Source organism: Cupressus sempervirens, chromosome 2, assembly GCF_028749045.1.
Source record: "Cupressus sempervirens isolate cs-2001-9-10 chromosome 2, ASM2874904v1, whole genome shotgun sequence".
NCBI classification, from domain to species: Eukaryota; Viridiplantae; Streptophyta; class Pinopsida; order Cupressales; family Cupressaceae; genus Cupressus; species Cupressus sempervirens.
In genome coordinates, this window is record NC_143119.1 from 653529632 (window position 1) to 653543543 (window position 13912).

Genomic DNA, 13912 nt, shown 5'->3' on the forward strand with positions numbered 1-13912 from the left:
ACAAGGATCTCAAACATCTAGCACCAATGTGTAGATCACAAAATTCTACCCCAAAACGAAAAAAAATTGTTTGAAAAAAGGAGTCCGTACGAGGGAGATATCGTTGTTTGAAAATCACCTCTGTAATTATTTTTCCTGAATTGCCACTATCGCAACTCCAAAAATCAATTGACTCTAGATTTCACCTCAGATTTTTTTAATTTTGGATTAAAAAAAGTAGATGGCCAAAATTTATATACACATACTTCTAGCCATATAAGCATAAGAAAATGGTTGCTTCTCTTCACTTTTCATTTCTTCTTAAATAAAATATTAAGAGAAAAAATGTATGAGAAAATGTGTGTCAAGGGAAGCAAGGGCTCAATCATTTAAATAATGCAAATATGTTGTATAAGTTATAATATTTTATTAATGTCTGCATTGAAAAATTGTTTCTTGCATTCCTTTCCTTATGGATAGGAGAAATATGTTTTTGGTAATTGGAAAATGTTTGTGAGAAATCTTGAGCTAATGTTGTTGTGTTTTTGAAAGATTCTATTGCATGTGAATTTTTGTTCCATTCACTTGCAACAAACCATATCTTTCCTTGTGGAAGTGTTGTGAATCCTCACCTTTCATTTCTTATTAAAGAATGTCAATTGATATAACCTAGCTATGAGAGCATAGTTAGAAAACATATTTGTAGGACCTTCTTTAAGTAATTATTTTGACAAAAAAAAACATTTCTTTAGAATCAACAAATTTTGTAGACTATAATGTTTTCTTTTCTTCGTGAACTCATTTTGCCATAAATATTATATTTATATTTACATTTATTATAACATAGAAAAATACTTTTATTTTATACTTCCAATGATTATCTTGTGACCTTTTATAATATAATTTGCACAAAATCTGAATAAGCTAGGGCAAGGATAAGATAAGTAGTAATCTAGATTAGACTCTATAGTAAATGCTTGCTCAAAATAAAATAAACATTATTCTAACATGAATAATTTGACATCAATATTAAAATTTATCAAAGTAGTTTTTATTTAATTAGGTTAATGATGGTATGAAATATATGTATAATGTTTCTTTATCATGGGTATATTGAGTTTAATATTTATTTATAATAATAAAAAAATTTAGAATAAAGAATAATAATTTATTTATATAAAAGATGGTTGAATATGTTATTAATAGAGGTGACTAAATAGAATTTTTTCCCTTTTACTAGATAAAAAGCTTAACCATTAATATATTCTCATATTACCTTTAATATTAGCTCTTTTAATATGAATCTAAACTAACAAAATTATGAATCAATAAAATCTAGTTTTGTTAAAGAACTTATTTAAATTGTGCATCTTACTAATTCTTTATTCATATATAATATTTTACAATACCATCTTTTTGTTGAGAAATTTTCTCCAGTTAGTTAGAAATTAAAGAGTTCTATAGTAGCCTAAACAAAGGGCAATTTAATAATATTATAACATTGAAATCCAATAGCCTGAATAAAATATTATACTCATGTTCATATCTTTCCTTCCCACCATGAGTACAAGCCATCATGAATAGATCAAAAGCCAACCCCAAACATCCATTCTCTTCCACAATTGCATCCACAATTATCACCTTCCCCTTCTCCAGAATATTGATGTTGTCCCAAATGTTGTTTCAATATTGATGTTTGTGTTGTAATTGTGACATCAACATGATTATAAAAAAGAAGAAGAAAACATGACATTAATCATTCCCCATTTATTTTGATTGATTGAGGAGAGTTGTGCATGAAAGAGGGTGGAGAGTTCCAAACAAGGGTGAAGAGCTCTGAACATTGGTGGAGATTAGTAGAGATCTAGGATTTTTTTTGTCGTGCCCTTGTGATCGCTGGATTTCATTGCCATACCCTTGTGATCTCTACATTTTGTTGTCATTCCCTTGTGATCTTCATTTCCTTACTTTGCAATTTTTTTGCTGTATCATGTCATTGTGATCTCTGTGCCCTTGTTCTACAATTTTCTTCAAGGGGAGAAGAGGTACCTATGTAAATGTTCTTTTCTTTTCCTTCTAAATATGTATCCCGTAATATATACAAATATATATTTTAAGGTGCTTATTACATCAAGTAGCACAATAGAAAAAGTGATCCAGTTGCATATGCATTCTAGAATTCAAATAATAAAACAATAAAACTCAATCAACCTATTCTAAGTGACTTACCTCAAGATCCTACACAAAAATAATATAGACTAGGAAAAATGGGTAGAGTTCGCAAGAAATTTTACAAAAACATATCTAAAGATATTTTTAGAAAGAAACAAGCCATAGCCCATTTAAATTGGTCTAGTTTCTTATTAGCTAGGTTGATTAAAAATTCCTATAGAAATGTCATGGGATTAGTCACAATAAAATGAACAATCAACTATTCCCAATAGGCAGGATCAAATACAAATTTTCAAGATGATAAAATTGCATATGCAGATGCATCACTTGCATGCCAGGCATGAAGCGCATTCCCCAACTTATATGAATGCTTGGATAGAAAGGCTCCATATGTTGGCGCAACAATGGAAGCCAAGGATGTAACCATGCATGTATTGGCATTGTCTCCTTGTGAGGATCCAAAGTATCTATTACTGCTATTAATTTGAGCATTTCTATATGATCCATAATATTATGATGTATTGAAGCCGGTAGTAACTTCTCCGACATCTTTAAAAAATGTAGCATAGATTTAGGGTCCCTTGGCTCCCAGTAATTTGTAGTAACTATTCTCACTATTGGAAGAATAACTTCAGTGAAGAGTTGAGTGTAAGGAGTTGAAGAAGCTAGTTCTTCTTATGTGTATATGCCATAATCATGAGGATCATTCCCTTGAAAAAGGCTCTACCACAATGACACTACCTCTAAACCTTGCAAAGAATGTTGAAGTGGTTTCCAACCTTGAAACACTCTTATAAGAAATGGCAAAGAAAATGCAGATGCAATAAATCAAAAATTGCACAACTTGTAGCCCTCCCAATTTTGGATTGTAAATTCTAAATGGACTTTCAAGTGATTCCAAAGTCATAATACCTACCATTACACTTTCCTGGATTCTATCCAATGCTCCCATAATATCCTATATGTTGTATAGCTATTGTTTCAGCCATGTCGTCTCTTTCTAAAGCCACTACTCCTTCTAGTATATTTTCATAAACTCTATCTTGTGCCTTAAATTTTGATCAAACTTCAGAATATCTTCCACTACCATATTTAAAATCATTTCAACAACTAAGATAATTAGTTCTCTACCACTATCAAAACTTACCAATTGGAGAAAGATAGTCCAAATAAGTAATCAATATGAAATGGGCACTGTGTTGATGTGGTAGATGAAGATATAAATGGAGCATATTTATAGGGGTGAGATGGGTCATCATTGGGTGAGAAATGTGATGAGTAGGGATGAAATGAAAAGGTGGGATTTTGAAAAGGAATAATGGTGAGTTTGAGTAAAGTGACCAAATCTTTCTTTCAAAACTATATGTATAGATATAAACATTAAGTACAACATGTCCAATAATTTTGTAGATATAAACATTATTTATACCAAATTTTTCTTTCAAAACCATATGTGTAGATATAAACATCAAGAAAAATATGTCCAATATTTTTGCAGATATACACATTTATTACACAATTTTTTTCTTTCAAAACCATATGTGTGGATATAAACATTAAGTACAATATGTCCAATATTTTTGTAGATATACACATTAATTACACCAAATTTTTCTTTCAAAACCATATGTGCATATATAAACATTAAGTACAATCAACTCAATAAGGGTACAAGAATAAGCTATTCCCATGAAGAATGATCATGGTAGATAATACAAGGGAATTTGATCAAAATAGGGAGACAATCACTAGATTGTTGTCTAACTTTCAAAGAGAAGACGATGATAAATTCTATTGTTTTTGCAAGAGTTGTAATGACTTAAAGACAAGAAGACAAAAATCAAAATAGATAAGATTCATTGTAGGGAGAATGGTCATATTGAAGGGGGGTATTATGAAGGAATTTAGCAAATATGCAAAAAAAATCTACGATGCCCTCAAATATCTGCATGTAGAAAACTTGTCACAGAGAAGAAAAAGACAAGAAGAAGCAAGGATTTACTCTGAAAATATTCAAATTGTATACTCAGAAAATGAAAAATATAGATTATTACAAAAGATCAATCCTTATAAAAGGAGATCGAAACTTGAAAGTGTAACCTAAAAAGTTACAAAGGGTACCCTAAAATGTAAAAGCTATTTAGTAATTGCTAATTAATTATTAAATAGAGAATGCAAAAGTGCACAAAGAAAAATATTAAGAATAGAGAAAAGGTAATTTAATTAGTAAAATTAAATTAACCTTTTTCTCTAACACCCCCTCTTAAGATGAGAAACAATGTAATTACAAAAAATGTAGAAAGAGCAAGGAGACTACAATGCAATGTTGAAAGCAAACTTGGGTTCCAACAACAAGGCCTGATGAGGTACCCAATTATAATTGAATCTCTATGAAAATCCCCTCCAAAATCTATATCTTTATTGAGTCAACAACCACCAACTAATTTAAATTTGTTTAACACCAATGATTGCAAGGAGTGCCAAACACTCACATATTATAACTAATACAATATCAAAATGCTACCAACCTCACAAATGTCTTGATACCTTTATAATCATAAGACCAATAACTGTTTGTTGGCTTCAAATAATGCAGTCACTTTCATGCCTATACACCCTTCTATTGCTTCAAATTATTAATAAAATGAAATAAATAAACATCAAATTTCTTTAGGCATAATTATTAAGAAAATGAAACAAATAAACATCAAATCTCCCTTACATTTCCTAATGATTAATTTTCATAGGTTTTGTTGAAGTACAGAACTAATAGAAAACAACACAACATCTCTTTCAACAAAAATAATCAACAAGAAAAATGTCATCATAAGGTAAAAAGTTAATAGTTTTACTCCCAGCATTCCAAGGTCAAGAGCTCCAACCTAGCTATGGAGAGACCAATGAAAATGAAAGGGAGCCATTTTGAAATATTGGTTTTGTTTCTATGATATCACTAACTGAGAGTTTAAGACAACAGATGGTAGGCTTATAAAAGTATTGTTTGATTTTTTTCAAGCTTGAGAAAGAGCTCTAATCCATGGAAAATATGGATATGATAGACAAATTTTTATAGGTAGCATAGATGTTACACAAGAATTTAAAATGTGATCAGTATTGAAAAAACTACTAATGGCATCATCTCAAGGCTAAGCTCTAGATTCTACCATATGAATACCTTAATTGCTATATTGCAAAAAAGGAGATCTAAGATGTATCTGAAAAGTGCAAATCAATATTGTTGGATAGAGAAGAAATAGATTAAATATTGCATTGGACAGAAAGGAAGCTAATGAGTTTCATGCAAAAAGATTGTGGCTCAGTCCAAAACAAAATAAAAATGTATTCATCTTGAGAGGAGAACTATCCATTGATTTTATTATTACAATTTAAGCTTTAGTGTAAGAGGAAATGAAATTAGGTATCTCACAAGATTTTCCAAATCCTTCAACTGAGTACATTGGTTGGGATTAGAGAAGATGGTTCTAGAGAGCTCAATGAACAAATATGAACGTGTGAAAAATAAAACTTGATTTTCTTTATTTTTTGCTTCCTATATTATTAAACCCAATTCGGTAGAAATTTTGACCAAATTAGCAAAACCTAATTTGGTCAAAATTTCAACCAAATCAGGCAAAAAATAAAATAAAAAAGCATTCGTAGGCCAATATTTAAATTGGTAAAAAATTAGGGGGAAATGTACTTGTGTTAGGGGATAAAGAGAGAGAGAGAGTGATGGATATCATGGTAAGTAGAGGTGGGGTTGAAAGGGGGAGAGTGATATTAAGGGGCATATCTAGAGAGAGTATAAAGGGATATGTATTTGTGTGTGTGTGTGTGTGTGTGTGTGAGAGAGAGAGAGAGAGAGAGAGAGAGAGAGAGAGAGAGAGAGAGAGAGAGAGAGAGAGAGAGAGAGAGAGAGAGCTTTAATCAAGAAAAATAGAGTGTAGGGCATACAAAGAGAGATGGGTGTGAAGGAGAGAAGAGGTAGGGTTGAAAGGGATAGAGGCATATTAGGGGGCATATCTAGAGAGAATCAAAAGGGATGTGTGTGTGTGTGTGTGTGCGCGCACGCGCGTGCATGCGTGCATGTGCATGTGTGTGTGCATGTGCATATGAGTGAGTGAGTGAGAGAGAGAGAGAGAGAGAGAGAGAGAGAGAGAGAGAGAGAGAGAGAGAGAGAGAGAGAGAGAGAGAGAGGTTAATTAGGGGGAATATAGAAAGAGAGGGAAGGGATAGAGGTGGGAGGGAGAGTTTGAGAAGGAGATGATAGAATACACAAAATTGAGTAGAGGATAAAAGTAGAGAGAGATTAGGGGGCATATAGAGAGTGATATTTTATTAAATAAAAATTGAGGGTAGGGGATAGAGAGAGATAATGATTGATAAGAAGGTGAGTAAAGGTGGGGTTGAAAGGGAAAATGTTGTATTAGGGGGAAAATCTAGACAGAGTAGAAAATGATGTGTGTTTGTGTGTGAGTATATGAGTATAATATAATTTGCACAACATCTGAATAAGCTAGGGTGAGGATTGTTAGTATGTGGTGATTGATCAGGAAAGTAATTTACATACTTCATAAATTCTTTGGTACTATTGGTACTAAAGTAATGGCTAATTTATGGATTGCATGTAGTAACCCTAAAGCAGTTTAATACTTGTATAAAAGGTCTTAGGGTTAAGGTTGTTTCATAGTGGTGATGTGAAATAGGTTCTTGTGGAAGTATTGAGCTATAAGGGATTATGGATTGTAATAATATCAAACTTGCTGTTTGGTGGATGTAGCCCAAGGATTGCATGAACCACATTAAATCTTGGTGCCTTGTGTTCTTTTTTGTGTGATCTATTATTTATTGTTATTGGTTATATTTGCATGTAATTGTTATTTTTTTGTCCATGGTTTAATCCTAACAAGTGGTGTCAGAGTGAGGTTGTTTTTTCAATTATGCTGTATAGGAAAGTCTCACGGTTGAGTGGGAGTCTCACGGTTGTGTGAGAGCAATGGCAGATGAGGGTAAGCTGAGGGTTGATAGGTTTAATAGGTAGAACTTCCAGTTATGGAAGATGCAAATGGAAGACTATCTTTATCAGAAGGATTTATGGAAGCCATTGGAAGGTAAAGCCAAGAATCAGGGATTTATGTCAAATGATGAATGAGATCTTTTGGATAGAAAGGCACTTGAAAGCATTCAGTTATGCCTTGAACCATCGGTGGCATTTAATATTACAAAAGTGAAAACAATAGAAGAATTGATGCAAACCCTAGCGAAACTATATAAAAAGCCCTCCGCTTAAAACAAGGTATTTCTCATGAAGTATTTATTTAATATGAAAATGGAAAAAGGTGGATTTTTTAGAGATCATTTAAATGAATTCAATACTATTACTAGTTAGTTATCTTCTACGGGTATCAATTTTGGTGAAGAAATTACGGCTCTCTTGATTTTATGTTCTTTGCTTGAAAGATCGAATGGCTTGGTAATGGCTATTAGTAACTCTATTCCTAGATCTAGTACCGTAAAATATGATAATGTGAATAGTGTTATTTTGAGTGAGGAAACTCATAGGAAAAGCTCAGGTGGATGTACATCAGGAAGTGCTTTAAATGTACAAAGTAGGGGCATAATGACTAAGAGAGGAAGTAACTCTAGAAACTATGGGAAATCAAGAGGAAAGTCAAAGGAGAGGAGGTCTCAATCAAGAGGACTGAATGACTGTTGGTACTATGGAAAACTAGGGCATAGAAAGAAAGATTGCTAGAATCAAAAGAAAAATGAAGGAGATAAATCAGATGGAGACAAGGAGGCAAATGTGGTAAGTAACAAATTCAAAGAGGATGCTTTACTTCTATCTTTAGAAAATATTGATGATTCATGGGTTTTAGATTTTGGTTCTTCATTTCATGCTACACCTCATAGAGGTTATTTCATTGATTATGTCCAAGGGGATTTTGGACTTGTTTATTTGGGGGATAATCAACCCTGTCAGATTGTTGGAAAGGGAAAAGTTAAGATTAAGTTGCAGTATGGGAATCATTGGCTACTACATGAGGTTAGGCATGTTGCAAGGCTGAGTCAGAATTTAATTTCAGCAGGACAACTCGGTGATGAGGGTTGTGTAGTTACTTTTAATAATAAAAATTAGAAGGTTTCAAAAGGTTTCCTTGTATTAACAAAAGGTGTGAAAGTAGGTACCTTATATCTTTGTATAGGTCATATTGTTCCTTCTACTTTAATTGTTTTAGAGAAAAATGAATGTTCAGGAATAATTGTTGCAGTTGAGCAGGGAGAACAAATAGTTGCTATAAATTCTGATATATGGTTGTGGCACAATAGACTTGGGCACATGAGTGAGAAAGGTATGGAAGTACTTCATTCAAAAAAAGTTTTACCAGGTCTAGAAAGTGTTAATATTGATTTCTATGAAAATTGTGTGTATGGAAAACAAAAGAGTGTGAGTTTTGCGAAGACTGGGAAGGAAAACAAAAGGGAGAAATTAGAGCTTGTGCATACAAATGTATGTGGACAAGCATATATATCTTCCCTTGGTGGCTCTCATTATTATGTTACATTTATTGATGATGCAACAGGAAGGGTATGGGTTTATTTTCTTAGATAGAAATTTGATGTATTTCAAATGTTTAAGAAATGAAAATGCTTGGTTGAAAATGAGATTGGTAAGAAAATAAAATGTCTCAGATCTGATAATAGTGGTGAGTATTGTAGTCATGAATTTGAAGATTATTGCTCCACTAATGGTATTCATAGACACGAAAATATTCCAAGGACTCTACTGGAAAATGGAGTGGCTGAATGTATGAACAGGACTATAATGGAGTGTGCAAGGAGCATGAGGATATCATTGTTTAGTGTGGAGCTTGACCAGTCCCCAAGTGGGAGATTGTTAGTATGTGGTGATTGATAAGGAAAGTATTTTACATACTTCATAAATTCTTTGGGGCTTAGGGCATCACCCCAAATTTTTTTGGGTACTATTCATAGATTCCCCATTTGTAGATTCACCACTAAAGTAATGGCTAATTTATGGCTAACATGTAGTAACCCTAAAGCAGTTTAATACTTGTATAAAAGGGCTTAGGGTTAGGGTTGTTTCATAGTGGTGATGAGAAATAGGTTCTTGTGGTAGTATTGAACTATAAGGGATTATATATTGTAATCAGGTTGTAATCACTAGATTGTAATAATATCAAACTTTTTGTTTGGTGGACATAGCCCAAGGATTGGGTGAACCACATTAAATCTTGGTGCCTTGTGTTCTTTTCTGTGTGATCTATTATTTTATGATATTAGTTATATTTGCATGTAATTTTTATTTTTTTTCCGTGGTTTAATCCTAACAAGGATAAGATAAGCAGTAATCTAGATTAGACTCTATAGTCACTCAACATAAAATAAAGATTATTTTGACGTGAATCATTTGACATCAATATTAAAATTTATCAAAGTAGTTTTTATTTAATTTGTTAATGATAGTATAAAATATATGTATAATGTTTCTTTATCATGAGTATATGGAGTTTAATATTTATTTATAATAATAAGAAATTTAAGAATAAAGAACAATAATTTATTTAATTTAGTGATGGTTGAATATGTCATTAATAAAGGTAAGTAAATATATATTTTTTCCTTCTACTAGATAAAAAGCATAAACATAAATAGAGGTAAGTAAATAGAACATGTGGGATAGTATGAGATATTGGATAAAGGATTGGAGAGAGAGAAGTTACTATGGGAATGGCACATGTGAGAACGTGTGAGAAGACAAGCAGATGATAAGAGACATGAGGTAGAGATAGATGGGAGTTAACTAGTAGGTGTTAGTAGGAGTTAAAGAGGGAAATTAGAGGGAAACAAACATGAATGAGAGAGAATGAGGGAAGGGGAAGAGGGTCACACACACACACAAACACACACACACACACACACACACAAATACACGCACACACACACACACACACACACACACACACACACACACACACACACACAAATATGAGATTCTTATTATTGCTGCAAATTCAACATTACAAAGTTTTGAAATAAAATATGCTCTCACACATGGTTACCTTCCTTACAATAATTTTCAACATAGAGTTGTGAACTATCACCTAGAGCTATCCTAGACAATGTATGAACATTCGTTAAATAGGCATTTTCACACTACTCAAGAAGTTTCTAGACATAAAATCCTAACTCTTTAGACTGACTAACTCTAAAATTACATATAGAGTCAGTCCAATACAACTTTCATACATATTTTTGATACTTTGGTTGGCTCAACTTCGGAAGGCAATAACTTTTGAACTATTTTTGTGATTGACTATTATAACAACTTTTTGGAATTTACAACTTCTGATCTCCGAGGCTATTATAACAAAGGGGGAGTGTTGGAATTTTAAATTAATTTGGTTGTGTGTTTAGCTTGTCATTCAATGACCTATTAGAAGTTTGAGATCCCTATATTTCCCTGATGGTGCAACCCCAACTGTCATTAAATTTATTGTGGTGGGTAAGTTTAAATTTTGAAAATGAGTATGAATTTTTTTTGTGGATTGCAAGTAGACAAATGTAGGGAATGTTCATTCATTTGAAAAAAATAGGAAGAGAGAAGAAGGAAGAGTTTTTAAATGTGTGTGTGTGTGTGTGTGTGTGTGTGTGTGTTGCAACAATAGTAGGAAGAATTTATCAAAGTTTTAGTTTCTCTTGTTTGAGTAGTGATTACTCCAAGTTAATTTTATGTAGCCACATATTGCTGCAATTTTATTTAATGAGAAATAGTAGTAGCTAATTTATTTTTCTATGTTTTTAGTTTTAATTTCATTCCAAATTTGTAACAATTCATTTCATTTTAATAAAAATAAAGCAAGAAAACTTGCATATCTACAGGTTTTGCGTTTGTGTTGTCCCCATGTTTCTTTATTCCATTGCGCATTTGGATGTTTAGCAAAATACAAGAGTAGTCTCAGTTTTTGTTCTTGGTTTGAAAAGTTTCATAATCTTTGTGGTAGATTAACACATTTGATTGGCAGTTAACATTTTGTTCATATCCTATGTTTTTGTTCTTTTACTGAGCCCGACTTAGTTGTTATTAGATTGTCAAGGGTTAACATTATCTCAATTTTGTCTAGGTGTTTGTTGTGGTAGAGTGGTTCCTATTTTGACCAAGTGACTGGTCAATGTTTTGCCGAGTGACTCAATTGTGTTGAGTCATTTAAACCCTTGTTCTATATTTTAATGACAACTTCATAGCATTCAAGTATGAATCTTTGATGCCAAGTTTTCCTTCAACACCAAACAATTATGGATATTTTTTACAATAATAGTTTAAAACTTACTAGAACCCCATTTAAAATGCTTAAATTGATTCAAGAATGGTTTAACATTAAGTATAAAAGTAACATTCATATGATTAGTAATAGAGGTTTCATGAACAAGTCTTGTCCTCAAGGTTGTAACAAAAAACAAGGGCTACTGGGCAATTCATGTGAAGTGTAGGAAGAGAGGGCTTTGTCTTGAAGAATAAATAAATCTAAAATAAATTATCAATCTTTTAATTTGTAAATATTTTCCTAAAGATTGGTGTGAAACTTTGACACATAGCCTCTAGAAATGGACAACTCGAGAGAACATGCAACATAAGAATAAAATACTAAGTGCAAAATGTTCTTGGTCCATGAAAAAATGACCTATGTAAATGTCTAGGTTATTCTTAGAAAGGCCATCTTGTTAAGGTATGGAGACTCTTTAAACTAATGCTAGAGTATTACTTCACCTCACAAAATGAATTCAAACCCTAACTCTAAAGTTAAAGGGTTTCAATTAAATGCCTCATGTTTTCTAGAACAATTAAGGCTTCCAAATTACACAAAGTATTCTTTTGAACAATCTTTTTCTTGTAAATTTTTTCTAATTTTGGATAAAATCGATCATATTTGTTTGCCAAATTAGAAATAATGAATTAAAGAAAAACCATGCTGACTTCATAAAAATATGTAATTTTTATTAGACTAGTAACTTCTTATGGGGCCACACCCTATATATTACATATCATATAAATTATTATATGGTTTTTTATGATAGAGAAGGTCGTTATGCATAAAGGTATCACCATTAAAAAAACTACTCCCTAGTCATTCTATATATCTTTTCACAAAATGAGGAGTGCCCAACACAACATGTTATTGCATCATCAAGATCCTACAAATTTTGAACTAACCATTCCCAATAATAATGTCTATACACTCTATTCTGCAACACTATACACAAATGTTTCCATGAAATTGTCCTGGAGATTTCAGCACCATTACATCAAATCTATCTGAGAATAGACAAAATCTAAATCTAGAACATTAAGAAGATAACAACTTGGATGAAAGAAAAAAAATAAAAATAAAAGAAAAAAACTTATGAAATAATAACAACTATAAAATCAAAGAAGGGAATGTTAAATCCAAAATTAGAACAAAAAAAAAGTGCAATTTTCCATGGCATGCAAAAGAGAATGTGGCTATCCTCCCTACAAATTGTATCATTGACTAAATTTCAAAAACACAAAAACACAATGAATTTTTCAGCAATGATTTGTATATTTTGTGATCGAAAGTAAAAAAATTTTAAAGAAAATTTTGCTATATTTTTGTGAATCTTAAAAAGAATCATGTTTGACTTATTTTTGTCTTTGGTGCATTTTATCTGGAGATTAGCCAGTTCCTGCAAAAGAAAATAAGTTTTGATTGCCAACTGTACTCTAATTTTGAGCACATTAACACATCTAATTGCTAGCTCATGTTTTTGGTCTTGCCCAAGGCTTTGCTAGTCATACCAACTACCTGCAACAACTCTAATCTCAACATAGTTACCCTAATTTTGTCTTCTCTTACATTGAAATTTGTAGACGTATTGATATCCATACTATATGAATAACTGTTAATCATAAATAAATAATGAAATCGAACATTAAATTAGGGAAATGAAGCATTGCAATTGGTCGTAGTTAAATACATTAATCACCACTTAAGTTTAAGTCCTAGGCAATAGTTCTCTGCTACACAGGAACTAATAAGAAGGTAACGTCAAGGCAAAAAAATCATATTACGTCCTTATCTTGGGATGTTATAAAGGTAAAAATCAAATTGTTAGATGAGTGATACCATTTGAAATATGTTATGTTTATGGTGAATGAAACATTATTTTAATAAAACAGGTAAGAAAAAGTAAAATAGTATTTTCCATATAAATGTGATTATTGTGGTTTAATATCAAGAACTCTTAGAAAAAAAGATGTTATTGTACTTGTCATAGGCTAGCACTATTGAATTCACTTTCCATAATTAGCTAATTGCAAAAATCAACTAATTATATTCAATTATTTTTACCTTATTTCTTGGAGCTTCTACATATTACATTTATTAGAGCAATATTTTTGGAGATTAAACATTATAATAAAATAATAGTAATCTATTAATTATAAAACCATTAAAAAAACATCCAAACAATTATTATTTCATTAAGGTACATTAATAGGAGAGGTGATGATTTTGAAAGTAAAATGAATTTATAAAATGGTACTGGAAAATTTAGGTAAATTCAATTCACAATTGTTTATCTAAACTTTACTACCACCTTTATTTCACTATTTTATAATAAAATTATAAAGGCATTCATATGAAATCCTATAAATATAATTTATTAAATAATTTACCTACTATAATATATTAAATCAATTTTGTAAAAAAAAAAAAAC